This window comes from Diorhabda sublineata, chromosome 1 (assembly GCF_026230105.1).
Source record: "Diorhabda sublineata isolate icDioSubl1.1 chromosome 1, icDioSubl1.1, whole genome shotgun sequence".
Classification (NCBI taxonomy): Eukaryota; Metazoa; Arthropoda; class Insecta; order Coleoptera; family Chrysomelidae; genus Diorhabda; species Diorhabda sublineata.
Genome location: NC_079474.1, coordinates 27,727,392 through 27,742,019, shown reverse-complemented (window position 1 = coordinate 27,742,019; position 14,628 = coordinate 27,727,392). Strand labels below are relative to the sequence as shown.

Below are 14,628 nucleotides of genomic sequence, written 5' to 3'. Positions count from 1 at the left end.
CTGCGCATCTTCAGGAATTTTCTTTGTTATTATTATTTCTGTTATTCAATTGACCGTTTAGAATCCTTCAAGCAATTTATACACTTCGGGGTTTCTTTATTCATTTTCTGTAACCCCCGTTTAGGTTTACCGGTCACGTTGTACTACAGAATCTGTTTGACTATGATGACTCGTACTATAACTTCAACTTTGAGTCCTGTGCACACTTCAGGATTTCTTTGTTATTATTATTTCTTTTATTGAATTAGCCGTTTAGAATCTTTCAAGCCATTTATACACTTCGGCTTTTCTTTATTCGTTTTCTGTACTACAGAATCTGTTTGACTATGATGATTCGTACTGTAACTTTAACTTTGAGTCCTGTGCACACTTCAGGAATTTTCTTTGTTATTATTATTTCTTTTATTCAATTAGCCGTTTAGAATCCTTTAAGCCATTTATACACTTCGGGTTTTCTTCATTCATTTTCTGTAACCCCCGTTTAGGTTTACCGGTCACGTTGTACTGTAAAATCTGTTTGACTATGATGACTCGTACTATAACTTCAAATTTGAGTCCTCTGTACACTTCAGGATTTCTTTGTTATTATTATTTCTTTTATTCAATTGACCGTTTAGAATCCTTCAAGCAATTTATACACTTCGGGGTTTCTTTATTCATTTTTTGCAACTCCTCGTTTAGGTTTTCCGGTCACGTTGTACTACAGAATCTGTTTGACTATGATGATTCGTACTGTAACTTTAACTTTGAGTCCTTTGCACACTTCAGGAATTTTCTTTGTTATTATTATTTCTTTTATTCAATTAGCCGTTTAGAATCCTTCAAGCCATTTATACACTTCGGGTTTTCTTCATTCATTTTCTGTAACCCCCGTTTAGGTTTACCGGTCACGTTGTACTACAGAATCTGTTTGACTATGATGACTCGTACTATAACTTCAAATTTGAGTCCTCTGTACACTTCAGGATTTCTTTGTTATTATTATTTCTTTTATTCAGTTGACCGTTTAGAATCCTTCAAGCAATTTATACACTTCGGGGTTTCTTTATTCATTTTTTGCAACTCCTCGTTTAGGTTTACCTGTCACGTTGTACTACAGAATCTGTTTGACTATGATGACTCGTACTGTAACTTCAAATTTGACTCCTCTGTACACTTCAAGATTTCTTTGTTATTATTATTTCTTTTATTCAATTGACCGTTTAGAATCCTTCAAGCAATTTATACACTTTGGGTTTTCTTTATTTATTTTTGGTAACTCACTCCTCAACTCAAGTAATTTAAGTGAAACCCTTACAAAATTGGAAAAAAATACAATGGAATTTCAAGAATGTTATAAGATGTCTATTGCTTTTTCATTCTCTCACCTCGCTCTAAAAAGGCCCATCGAAGTCGAAAATGTTCATGGCTACTGCTTTCTTCGATTATGAAGCATATTTGGATAGGAGTTAAGTTTAAAAGAAAACAATTTTAAACTAAATTCTAAAAGGGGTACTGATATATAAGACTCATGATAAATGAGAGAACATTTTTTTTAATCACAACAACTTTTTCTTTTTTCGCGATTTTCTGATGGTTCAAAAGTGTTTTTATTCATACCCGCGGCTTTAGCACCTTGCCACTTTCAGAAATGCTTCATAGATGCTTTACTAGGTAAGAAAAGTACGCTAAAGGAAATTAACTGAAATTATAAGTTACCTTTTTACTTTGTTTTTAATGGAATAATTCACAGTCTTTTTTCATCATATCTCGTATATTTTTTTCTAATTTATAGGTAGATATTAGCTAAAAGGAGGAAGCGAAATTGTACACCATTAATAATTTTAGCAAAATAAATATTAGTTTACCCATTACATACCTAGTTAATGATAATTGCCATAATTGACCTAATCATTTCATTTAATCAATATCCATATTTTTCTAGCTAGGGATTAACTTCAAGGAGATCGCCGCGTGTTTATTCGATGAAATATTTCATAAATGTCGCGATTAATACGTAGATGAAATATAGTCTACAAACATTATATTTTCATATCAATAAATGTCTAAAAATATAAACTGTTGGTCTATTTTGGACCATATTTTTTCATGCCGCATTTGATTGTTTAAGTATATGGTTTGGTATCCCTGTTTCTTTGATTACCTTCCTGGCAAACACTTGCTTCCCACCTTTTTTTTTAAATGTGAGTAATTGTTCTCGAAGAACAGAATCATATGCAGAAAAAGAATGTCCTTTTGATACCATGTTCCACAGATCTAAGTTAGGGATCGATAATCGGTCATTGGGAATATTTACCTACTCCAAACGTCTGATGTTATGATGATTGTTGTATTATTTATCTACTAATTCAATCACAACAGTTCATTTATTGAAATTTAATTTTGGTGCAAATTCTTCAATTGTGTTAAATGTAATTTTCATTTCACATGTTTTGATTAAGGTCACTGTAATACAGAGCCGACACAGAAAGCCCAAAAAATGACGAAAAAAATTGTCAAATTTGATGTATAAATTCATAGCCAACTCTTGATTTTTTGGTAACTTTTTAATTAACATTGTTGAAATCGAAAGTTTTATGAAAAATTAAATGAATGAAAAGTTTTAGAAACAAATTATCTATAGTATAATTTGTTTTTAATTCAACTGACAACTAAAAAAACCTTTATAGAATTATGGAATTTCAAGGTTATATCACCACTGATTAATCCTTTAGAATGATTTCTACTTACCATTACTTAATGCCCTTAACAATCTCATAGTGTACCAAATTTGGTATTTTTGAATTAAAGATTTGCAAAGAAATTAATTATTGTTTGAAATTTTGGGCTCTACTTTTATGTCCTATAATTCCTCAGGGATGCTTCCCTATACTCCTGTGTGTCGGTTCTTGTGGGATACCCTTATTAAAAAGTCACTTTCTACTATCTTATTTCTCAGCCACTTTATTTTTTTCTTTTGTAAAAGTTTAACTAATCGGTTCCAGGAAACTGAAACACAGAATTGATAGATCCAGAGTAACAGTCGCATTTGATGATCGTTACCTAGGATTCACGGCTCGTAGAAACCCTTATAATACCTGCAGAAGTAAACTTGTGGAGAATAAAAGTTAATGAAGTAAAATCGGTACATATAAAATTCACAAATAGGAGAGGGAATTGTCCACCCGTGAGTCTAAACTATCACAACGGGAAGACGTAAAATATATCGGAATTCACTTGGACCGAAGACTAACGTGGAAAACACACATCTTCACTAAAAGGAAACAACTTGGCCTCAAGCTGCATAAACTCTACAGGATTATCTGAGGAAACTCCAAGCTACCTCTTGTGAACAAGGGTTTGATATATAAAGTTATTCTCAAACCAATCTGGTTATATGGAGTGCAACTTTGAGGCTCGGCATCAAACTCGAATATAGAAATCATCCAAAGGTTTCAAGTAAAAACTGTTACAGTAATCCCCGATGCTCCTTGGTTTGTGTTATCGCTCGTGATTTGAACGTTAACTCTATTATGAGATATAGACTAACGATTTAGTCCTAACGACTTAATTAATGGGTTATAAAATAGTGATTTTAATCTAACTTTTAGAATTTTAGACCTCATGCCTTTCTCTTATAAAAATTTTATCAATACTTATATTCTTTTAGCCGGTCAAAACTTGTCTTGTCCCTAGTTCTTAAGTAGTTACGTTGTAACTATAGCTCAATAGAATATAACCACTGGGTTATTATTCCTACACATCTATTGAACTAGTATTCAAAATATTTACTGTTTGCTCTATTGTGAACAGATTGTAAATTAAACTGGAATATTTAATAGAAAATTCAATATTCTACAATTATTATTATTAAGCCAAATTGTTATTTCTTTTATAAAATTGTCTCTTTCTCTATCAGGATGAAGTAGTGACCAACATACTATCACAATTTTATGTCGCTATAAACATCCAGTACATTTTTTTGAAACTGTTTTAGCTTTATATGGCGTATTGTAAGTTAATGAAGCCGTATTTTGAAACGCTAACAATTTGTTGCTTATAATGGCTTCTTTTTAGATTAACAGTGCCCCAGGGATTGAAACGAGTACCATTACTCTTCCAATGTTCATTAATGATCTGTTTAATAACATATCTTGTGAGAAATTGGGTTGTATTCTACGATAAGTAGATCAATACGAATACAAATTATACATAAAAAATAATTGGATTAAAATAAAACGTAAATAATGAAAAATGTAAACCGATCAGTAATAATAGGATTACTTTTCTGATGTGAAGATTACATTTATCGGTAGTATGATGATAGTATTTTTAGCTACAATGAAGTTTCCTAAAAAAAATGTGTAGTCTGGGTTATTTGTAATATTATAAATGACTCGGAGTCATAATGGAATTCAATTCTAAATGAAAATATGTAAACTACCTCCGATAATGTGATCTGTGTACTGTAGTTTAAAATTTAAAAAACAAAAACACAAATTTAAACAATAAAATCAAATCAAAGATACTAGAATACAAGCTTATATACTTAATATTTCAATTAATCAATATTTCTATCAACGTCAATTTGAATATTTAATTTTGAATTCTATGAGTTTTAAAATCTATACAAGCATTAATACTATCAAAAATCACCGGAAATCTTATTAATTATTTCCCAGACGATGAATACATAAGTATTCGAAACATTGGACAATATATTAAAATTAGTCCACTTGGGTGTTTTCTTGCCACTTTCCCAATAAGAAACCGCTCATAATATAGCTGGCAAAGATTTATATATATATATATATATATATATATATATATATATATTTATATATATATCACATTTTACCCTATTTAATTACAGCTTATCACATATTTATTTTTGCAGCTTCGACTATTGTTCTCCATTTTCTTCTGTCCTGCATGTGTGTGTTCCAGTCACGTACGCCCAGATTTTCCATATCTTGCACAATCTGATCTTCCCACCTATTTTTTGGTCTACCAGCAATCTTTTCTCGCTCGGTCTTCATTCTGTGATTTTCCTTGTACCCTGCCGTTTTTCCATCCTTTTTCCTTATTGCTGTAATTGTATTTACCATATCCTCATTTTCTAATATATTCTTAATTTCATAGTTCATAAGTCTTCTATACTCATTATTTCCAACTTTTACTAGTCCATGAATTTTCCTAATTATTCTCCTCTAATACATCCTTAGTTATTCTTTGAATATATTTGTTGGTCTCATTGTTTCAGCGGCGTATGTAACTACTGGTTTTATCGCAGACTTGTAGACTCTTTTTTTGGTTGCTCTGCTAATTCTTTTGCTCTGCAATATAATTTTGTACTTATTAGATGCCCTATATCCCGCATGAATTCTTTGTTTTGTCTCGTTTTCTGTGTCATTTTTGTTGCTTATCATTGATCCTAAGTTCCTAAGTCGACTACTTCGAAGATGAGGTCATTTATATTCACTGTGTCTTGTTTGCGAAATTCTTTCTTTCTTTCAATTTCCATATATATATATTGTCTTTTTCTGATTCACTTTCAATCCTCATTTTCCTGCCTCTCTTACAATTTTCTCTAATGTGTTCTCTAGACTCTTTCGGTATCTTGCTATTAATGTTAAATCATCAGCATATGCCATGATTTATTAATGACACTTCCATCGATATTACATTCTCTTATTATGCCTTCAACTTCAATGTTAAACAATACCGCCGAGAGTCTGTCACCCTGTATTCACCAGCATTTATTTCAAATTCGTCAGTTTTTTGTTATTACCCTTGCACTAGAATTTAGCATAGTCATTTTCCCCAATCGTATTAACTTTTGTACTTGTACTTGTAGTTTTTCCATATACTTTATAATCGTCCTCCTTTTCAGACTGTCGAATGCTTGTTTGAGGTCGATGAATAGTATTTGCATATTAATGCTGTGCTCTTAGCTTCTTTCGATCACTTGTTTTATAGTATTTATGGCATCTACTGTTGATTTTCGTTGCCTAAAACCTTTTTGATATACCCCTATTTCTGATTCCACTACCTTTTTCAGTCTATCATTTATTTATATTGTTAGTATTTTGTATATCGTTTTCTATTTTGTTCTTTTATGATGAATGAATGATTTCACATTATTTTTATTGTCATTTTCAATTGTCCATACTATCGTTAATAAAACCGTAATAATAACAGATAAAGAGAAATAAAAAACTATGTTAACAAAAAACAGACGAAAATTATTGATGTACCTAAATGTGGATTAGAGGTTATGCACATAATTTATTAGGCCTTACAGTTCCATGATACACCAATATCTGTTCTGGCTTCAAGGAAGTTTAGAATATTTACTTTCACTGGTTTCTTGTTCGAAACATCAATTACATATGCTTACGATTATGATACGTTCAAGATCTGGAGTTCCTTTCTCTTCTCCACAGAATGTAAACTCGTTAGTTTCTGCTAGATTTACTACCTTAGTCGATAATGACATCTCCAGATTGCTCCTTCATCGGTTTCTTCCTTCTTCCGAAACTCTTTTCAAAGTTATGTTAATAAAACTCAAACGAAAATAATTGAACATGAAAATAGTGATGAAGATGTGAATTAAGGGTTATGTACGGAATTTTCAGCTCGCCTTTTAGTTCATTGTACCCCAGCATCTGTTCTGACTGAGTCATTCAAGATCTGGAGTTTCTTTCTCCTCCACAATGACATCTCCAGGTTGCTTTTTCTTTGGTTGTGAATGTGAAAATTTCTACACCTCGAATTAAATACGATGTAACTTATTAAGAATATTGTCTAATTCTGTGAAGAGTACAATTGCATCACTTTCTTTCAGTCATTCTCTTTTTTTTTATTGACGACGCAGTTTTTATAATAATACACAGTATAGAATGCGATATATTTGAAATATGTGAAATGTTAAGACATTATAGGAAACAAAAGTTCAAAACAGCCGTGGCAGGAAAAAATATGTGAAATTAAAAGGGGAAGACACGGCGAAGGACAGGGTGCAGCGTAGGTTTAATCATTTTAATAATGGAAAAGTCGTCCATCTGCGTGGGATATTGAGGTTACAAAGGAAGCAGTAGAAAACCAACCTAGTACCAGCACTAGTCGATTATCGGACTCCCTTGGACCTTCTAAAGATACCATACATCGTCATTTAAAATCATTAGGTAAGATCTTTAAATAGAGTCACACTAATTAATCGAGATTCAAGCGATACGTCGAGTAGAGATGTGTAAACTGCTACTTGCCATGCCAAAATAATAAAATCTTTTTATTAGACATATTTTGATGGAAAATGGATTCAACTAAGCAACCCAAACATACAAGATGAATGGTTAGACAAAGGACAATTACCAGAAACCGTCGCAAAGAGAGATCGATTCGAGCCGAAAGTCTTGTTGTATATGATGGAATTATTGTACTTCGAAATCATTCTAGATAGTTGAGCTATGAAGGTATATAGTCAACAAATGATGCGAATATATGAAGTTCTACCACTTACAACAGGAGACTGCTAAACTGGAAACTAAGAAAGTTGTGCGGAATAAAAACTAAGAACTTAATTGTATTGAACTTCTACCATTTAGTCCGGACCTTGCATCGTCTAATTTATAATTATTCTAATGCATGGTGTGGGAAAAATGGAATTTTTTGTTGCGCAACGTTGGGTTAAAACCATAGAATACGATGGGTTCAACTTTGAATATTAAGACTTTTTTTTTATTTAATACACAAAGTGAACATACATTAATGGACATTTTTCATGGCTTCTATATCTCTAGCGGTATGGATCAATGTCTGAATATCTTGTATACCCATCCACTGCCTCACGTTCCGCAACCATGACATCCTCTTCCGTCCCAATCCTCTCTTACCTTCAATCTTGCCCTCGACTATTAGCTGAAGGAATTGATATTTATGGCCTCGCATTATATGGCCAAGATATGCAATCTTTCGTTTCTTCACGATGTTAAAGAGTTCACGGTCTTTATTGATACGCCTAAAGAATATCCTCATTCCTCACATTCCTCACTATTATAAGACACTTTCTATAAATTGAGATTTTTGAATTATGCCTCAATATTGTGATGTTACATGACTATTTAATCATCATCAACACATGAAAGATTATTTTTTATTAATCTTTCTCAAAATCAATTAGTCTATTTTTGTTAATGATGAATAAAATATTGGGAAAATTAATAAGCGATATTTAATTTAATGTTTCGGTTATTTGTTAACTTTTACGTGTCTAGCACAAGTTACTTTGTTACTTTATAGCGGTGCACTCGAAATATATGTTTTTTATTTTATCTATATTTTAATCGAGCTGCAAGAAAATACTAACTAGTTCCGTTCAACTGTATAATCATGATAATATATAAACAACCAATTATATCCTGTAGCTATCCGTAACGGCATATTTAGCGATGAGAAAATTTCAGACATGTTCTTGTATAAATAAAATTCAAGAACTGTATGGTATTTCCAACAATAATTTCAATGAAACCAACCTTGACTTTACGAATTTTACTAACAGCGGTTTTTAGAACGTCGGTGTTTATAAAATATACATCAATTCTTAAAAATTCACAATAGCTAGACGATTATTACAATGTACTATTAATATTAATGTTTTTCCTCTTTGTTTTTATTTGACATAAAATCATAATATTCGATTCTCCGAAAACGGAATGTGACATAATACTAAACACGGTACACACATTATACGTATATTTAAAAAAAACAATTAAAAAACTGTTATTATAGTAAAGCCGATTCCAACGATATACTTTGGCAATGAAACATTGTCTTATTTTAAAGAATTTATATCCGTTCACTTTTTCGCCATGTTTTCAGTTCTTTAGGTAAGGTTCTAGTCTCCTGCCAACATTGGAAGGTGAATGCTGACAAAAACTTTGGACGCATCGTGTAGTTGCATCCAGCCTTCCTCCCAATGTTCAGCCGTAAATTTTCCAGCCCTGCTTGCTTGGAGACCAATTTAAAATTTTTTTTCTTGACGGTTAAGTGCGACAAAAAGTTAATGAGATAAGATTTCAAATATTTGTAACAAAGACTGATATGTAAAAAGTTATATTCATAATAATATTAGTCTATTAAAATGAACTTTCAAACACTACTTTGTTGGAGGAAAAAATGGAAAATGGAAATGGAACCGACGAAAACGATAATACAATCATTATAATAAGAGATAGCCAAAAGTTTATAACGAAAGTGATACAGGTATTTTAATTGCTTTAAACTCAATATATGCAAACCCCCAAATGAATAACAAACATAAGTAAAATACATTTACTGAGTATTGATGGGGTAAATAGAATTTATCCTTACAAAATCTAAATTTAAGGTGACGAAACAAGGCGATTGCAGTTCTGTTTGTCTAGGTAATTTTAGACAAGAGAAATTTTCATAAATTAATAATTTTCAAAAAAGTACTTTTACCACAAATGGTTTCCTGTCTTTCCAAAACGTAGTTAAAGCAAGGTATTTCAAAGACGTTTGATGTGCTAAACAAGCTAGGAATCATTGAACCACTCTTTATTGATAGAGCATTGTATCAGCATCCTTATTTATAAATTTCGCAAAAACTTATTGATTAACTTTCTTTAAATATTGAACAAACTGCAGGTTTTTTACAAAAATTTACTTTTCGTGAAGCAGGGCTAAACTTCCAAAAATAAAAATGAGAATTAAGTATTTTTTTATCACACATTGTACAGTTCAAGTTATTTTGTGGCTTTTTTTCATTTCCATGGTTCCAGTCAGAGTTGAATCGATTAACAGAATCCAGAATCCACTTTCCATTGTAGCGTTTTTCAATGTTTAATATATCCTAGTCAAACCTCCACCATGTATATATGAAGTTCGGGGTTTCAAATACTCTACGACGCAAATAATCTATTCTTTCCTTTTCTTACTTACTGGTAATTATTATTTTTACCTATCTCATTTAACTTTAATCAGACATACCCAAACTAGTTTGGATCTTATGCCATTGTAGGTTAGATCTTAAATGGCTGCTCAATTATCGGATTAGATGATAACTGGTTCGTTACCAAGCTTCAGAGTGTTTACTTCTGGGCCTGTACACCCTAGGTCTATTTGTTGTTTCTCTACAATTTGATTGCATTTCTGTTTATTTCTAATATGGTGTTTAGATCCCATATACTTTTATAACTTAGTTTTGAGGTACATTATCTTTGCAGGCTAATCTGTATTGTTATTTCATATTGAGACATCTCCTAAACTTTCATCATGCTCAACTAATATCATAATTTTCAGGAAAGAAGTCAAAATTAATTTTAAAAATGTAAGCAGAAAGAATTCTCTTATATAGAGTGCCTAACCTAACCATCTAAGCAGTATTCAGGAGTAATAAGAGGGTTGACGCTTAAGTTGTGGCAACTATTCTTTTCTTGAAGATTTGTGAACGGATCTCTAACGTATATGTGTCGAGTGATATGCAGAATAACAGATAGCTTTGTGATAGCTAGCAGTTGTCCGAAGAAAAAATATCAATCAATAATGGCTTCGCATACCGTACAGTATCAAGTGTTTAGGAAAGTTTGTTAATCAGTGATAAGCAATGGTTAATGTGCGAACCGACGTGGCACTTGTCATCATCAGGCAACTCGACAGAGAATGGACGCTTCTCGAGTTAGAGAGTCAGGTGGCATCGAGAAACGCACCCCGTCCACACATTATTGCGTAACGAGCTAAGAATTAGTAAGACATTTTTCTCCGGGGCTTCCTCTAAAGTACTGTGACTATTTTCTGTGCACTACCAGTTATCACAAAGCTATATGTTGTCCTGCATATACACTATGCCTGCAAAAATTTCACACGATACAAATACGTTTGTTATCCATTTACATATTTACAAGAAAAAAAAAGGTGCCATGACTTACGAACCAACCCTCGTAGTCTGCAGAGAAGCCTGGTAGGTAATTCAAATCAAGACAATTATTATTGTCTTTCTAATATTTATTAGTATTTTACTAATGAATTTTGACGGTTGAAACAATAATAATGATTAGGTTGTAAATAGAAATAAATAATACGCCCTATTTAACGAGATACCCTACAATTTATTGACGAAAACTGTCTGCCGAATTAAAACTAATCCAATTTCGTAATAAATAAATGGATTGCTGTGCCCGACGCGTTCAAATGGGACAATTGGGAAATCCATTTCGAGTCCTTGTTAGCGTTTATGGGTGTCGACGTAATTTTGACAAAATAAACAAAGCAAATTACTTAGGAACATTATAAATTCTTTTTGATAAATAGATGGTGTGAATAAATTATTTTATTAATCGTTTGAAAGTTATTTTTAAATTTCAATATTGGACTCTCAATTTAATAGAACTAACAAGAAATAAATGCTTCAAATTCCCTATATTTTTATTCCATGAGTTTCAGTGCCAGTGCGGAACATAACTATCAATGTTGAGCCTCTCTTTTTCTACTGCAACAATAAGCTCTGGGATTGAGTTTGGGAAAGGAAGTCTAGCTAGAGTTCCTTCTTTTTAGTTCATTCCATAAATGTTCTATCGGATTTAGGTCAGGACTGTATGAATCTCCTCGATATATCTACCAGCCGTTAAGCATCTTCTCCCGTGAACACAGTCGCCCCTACGAATGAACACAGGGTCGATTTGTGCTCCTATAGAAATTGCACCCCAGATCATACAGAAACCACCTCCGTAAGCAATCCGCTCTTCAAAGCAGCAATCTCCAAATCGCTCTCTTGGTCTTTCGCACACTTTTCTTCTTTGGTCGCCACCATGGAGGCATATTCAGAGCAGATTCCAAGTTTCAATTCAGATGATACTGTACAAAACGCAGACGTTTTTGTCGATGAGGTGGGGTAAGTTTTGCAGCAATCGTAATCACTCCTCGCACTTCACGGAGCTGTCGTTGCACTTAAACGACATTAAAGTGACGAGCGGTTGTAAATCATCTTTTGCCTGTTTCAGGTCGTCTATGAACGGACCCAATGCGCGGGTCATTACCAATTACTTAGCAACATCTCGTTGACCAAGTCCATTTTCGATCAAAGCTGCACTAACACACTTGAACAATATTGAGATTACAAATAACGAATAATATGAAAATTTCTGGTATAAACGCAATAATTTTAATATTTGACAAAGTTGTTATTTTTGTTACAATTACCACAAAAACACATTTCATTTCTTTACCGATTGCTACGCATATAAACGATAAGCCTTGCTGATAAAATTATGCTCACATTAAAGCATATTAAATTGACTTTCAAACAGCATATTCCTTTTCTTGATCTGATGAAACATTAAAAAAATATATATAGTTAAGTTATACTTGAGTTAAAAGTTTATAGTTGGCCGATTTCTATTTACGGAAATGTGTATATGCACTAAGCTGTATAACCAGATGAGATCCAAATAACTTACTAGAAACGACCAGAAATGCAATCAAATTGTGCAAGAATGGCTCCAAAACAACAGGCAGAACTAGAGTAGGGGTGTACAGCTCAGAATTAAATCTCAAGTAGAAATATAATATACGCAGTTAGAAAAGTGGATTTGGAAAGGAATTATCGTAAACGAGATTATCATCTTGTTCAGTTCATGAGATCCAAGATAGTTTGTGAATGTCTGGACAGGTTAAATGAGCTAGGTGGAAAAAATAATTTGCGGGCCTGAAATATATTGAAGTGGAGGAAAATGAAATAGCAGGTAGTCTTGCTCAAGTACGACCTGAAACCTTTAGGGAATCGGCTACAGGACAATGGAGAAGATACTAGAAAAGGAAACAGACAGGACGAAAATCAGTTACTGGAGTAATTTACTGGGTCTGAGACAGGCAAAGATGTCCTTTGTGTTTAAGTAAAGTTTATTTATACACCCATAAAAGACTGGAAGGCAAGGATTAAGTATGATTATTTCCTTATATACTCACGTCTAAACGTTTTCCAATGGATATTTACCTGTAACAAAAAAAATATTAAATATAATTTTTTATATACTTGCACATACTAAAAAACTTATTTCAAATATATTTTATCGACTTAAAAACGAAAATATTGAGGAATCTGAGAATGGAATTGTAAATGGTGAGTATACAGAGTATTACAAGAGTTAATATTAATAAAATTAGTAAAAATGAGCAGATTATTCAGATTACATATTGTAGATGTAATACGTTAAATCCTAAAATTTGTGGTGCGAAATATGAAAAAACTTGAGATGTGAATGACTATTACTGAATAATCAAGGATGTTGCGGCAAAATTATTTGCTTACGATAAAACCATTTAGACGTTCTAAAAGATTAATCACCTTTCTTGACCAAACATGGTTCAACAGTCATGTGATACGATTAAATCACAGTTGGGTTGAGAATAGTAAAAATTGCTGTTTAATTATGACGAACTCTAAAGGGAAACGTATTATAATAGTTTACGCTATTAGGGCTGTCTGAAAAATTTCCGACCTCAATCTGAAGATGTCAATATAAATTGGGAAATATATTTTCACATGCGTTTGAGAGAATCTCACTAAAATTTCCGCTATTTCGGATTCTGTTCAACAGTCGTATAAGTGGGTCGTGAAGATTTTTCCGAAAGTGAAAACAACGAGTATCGACCTGTCATTAAATAATTATTTTTGAAAACCAAATGGAAGAGCAGTTAAACATTGTGTACAAAGACGCTGCACCATCACTTACGACCGTCAAACTTTTGTCCAGTATAATTCACACATGGCTGCATCTCTTAACTGATGGCGAGCGTCTGGGGCAACTAAAAATTTCGTCTCGCAGCAAAATTATCCAAAAAGTTCACCAAATCGTACTGGACCACCGTCGGATTAAGGTGAGAGAAATAAAAGAAGCTATTGGCGTAATAAAATAATGCATTTGTAATAAACTGCAGAATTATGCATGAGTAAGCTATTCGTGGGTTGGGAGCTGCTCCGAAAAAAGCAAAGACGATTTCTTCGACAGGAAAAGTGGCGGCAATCATTTTTTAAGATAGTCATGGGATTGTGTTCATCGACTATCTTAACAAGAAGCGACCCTATTTGTAGAAAAAGTAAATGCTTTTCCATAAAGACAACGCATCTTCGGTGATGGCCCTAGTTAAAATTCTTGAATTGCACTTGAAATTGTATGACCACTCACCATATTCAGATCAAGCTACTAGCTACTTTTTCCTGTATCTGAATCTCAAAATATCACGTACAAGAGAGAGATTAATCATTAGACGAAGACGTTATCGCTTACGTAAACGCTTATTTTGAAGAGAACGACGAAAACTATTGATGCGGAGGGGTTAAAAAGGATAAAGCAGTAAAAAAATTGGGTTTATTGCATTTTTATTTGAAAACATTACCCCTCTTACTGAGATTAATCTTACGACAGGTCCCAAAAAAATTTGATAACTGTTATAGAAAGTTTAAAATTAAATTATGTATTATATTGACTTATTCTGCAAAGAACGAGGTCACACTCTACTAAGGCAACCTCCATACACCTTGTCTAAATTCATTTTGTTTCCTACACAAATCGCCGCAGAACAAGCATCGTTCATTAAAATAGTGGTACATTCTGTGAAGAGTTTTGGAAA

General features: G+C 32.6%; 1 protein-coding gene across 1 annotated transcript in view; it reads right to left on the bottom strand.

The window, feature by feature from the left end:
• The window catches only part of LOC130452349 (mannosyl-oligosaccharide alpha-1,2-mannosidase IA-like), a 158,664-nt gene that overhangs the window by 62,700 nt on the left and 81,336 nt on the right, over positions 1–14,628 (bottom strand). The window lies entirely within an intron of this gene.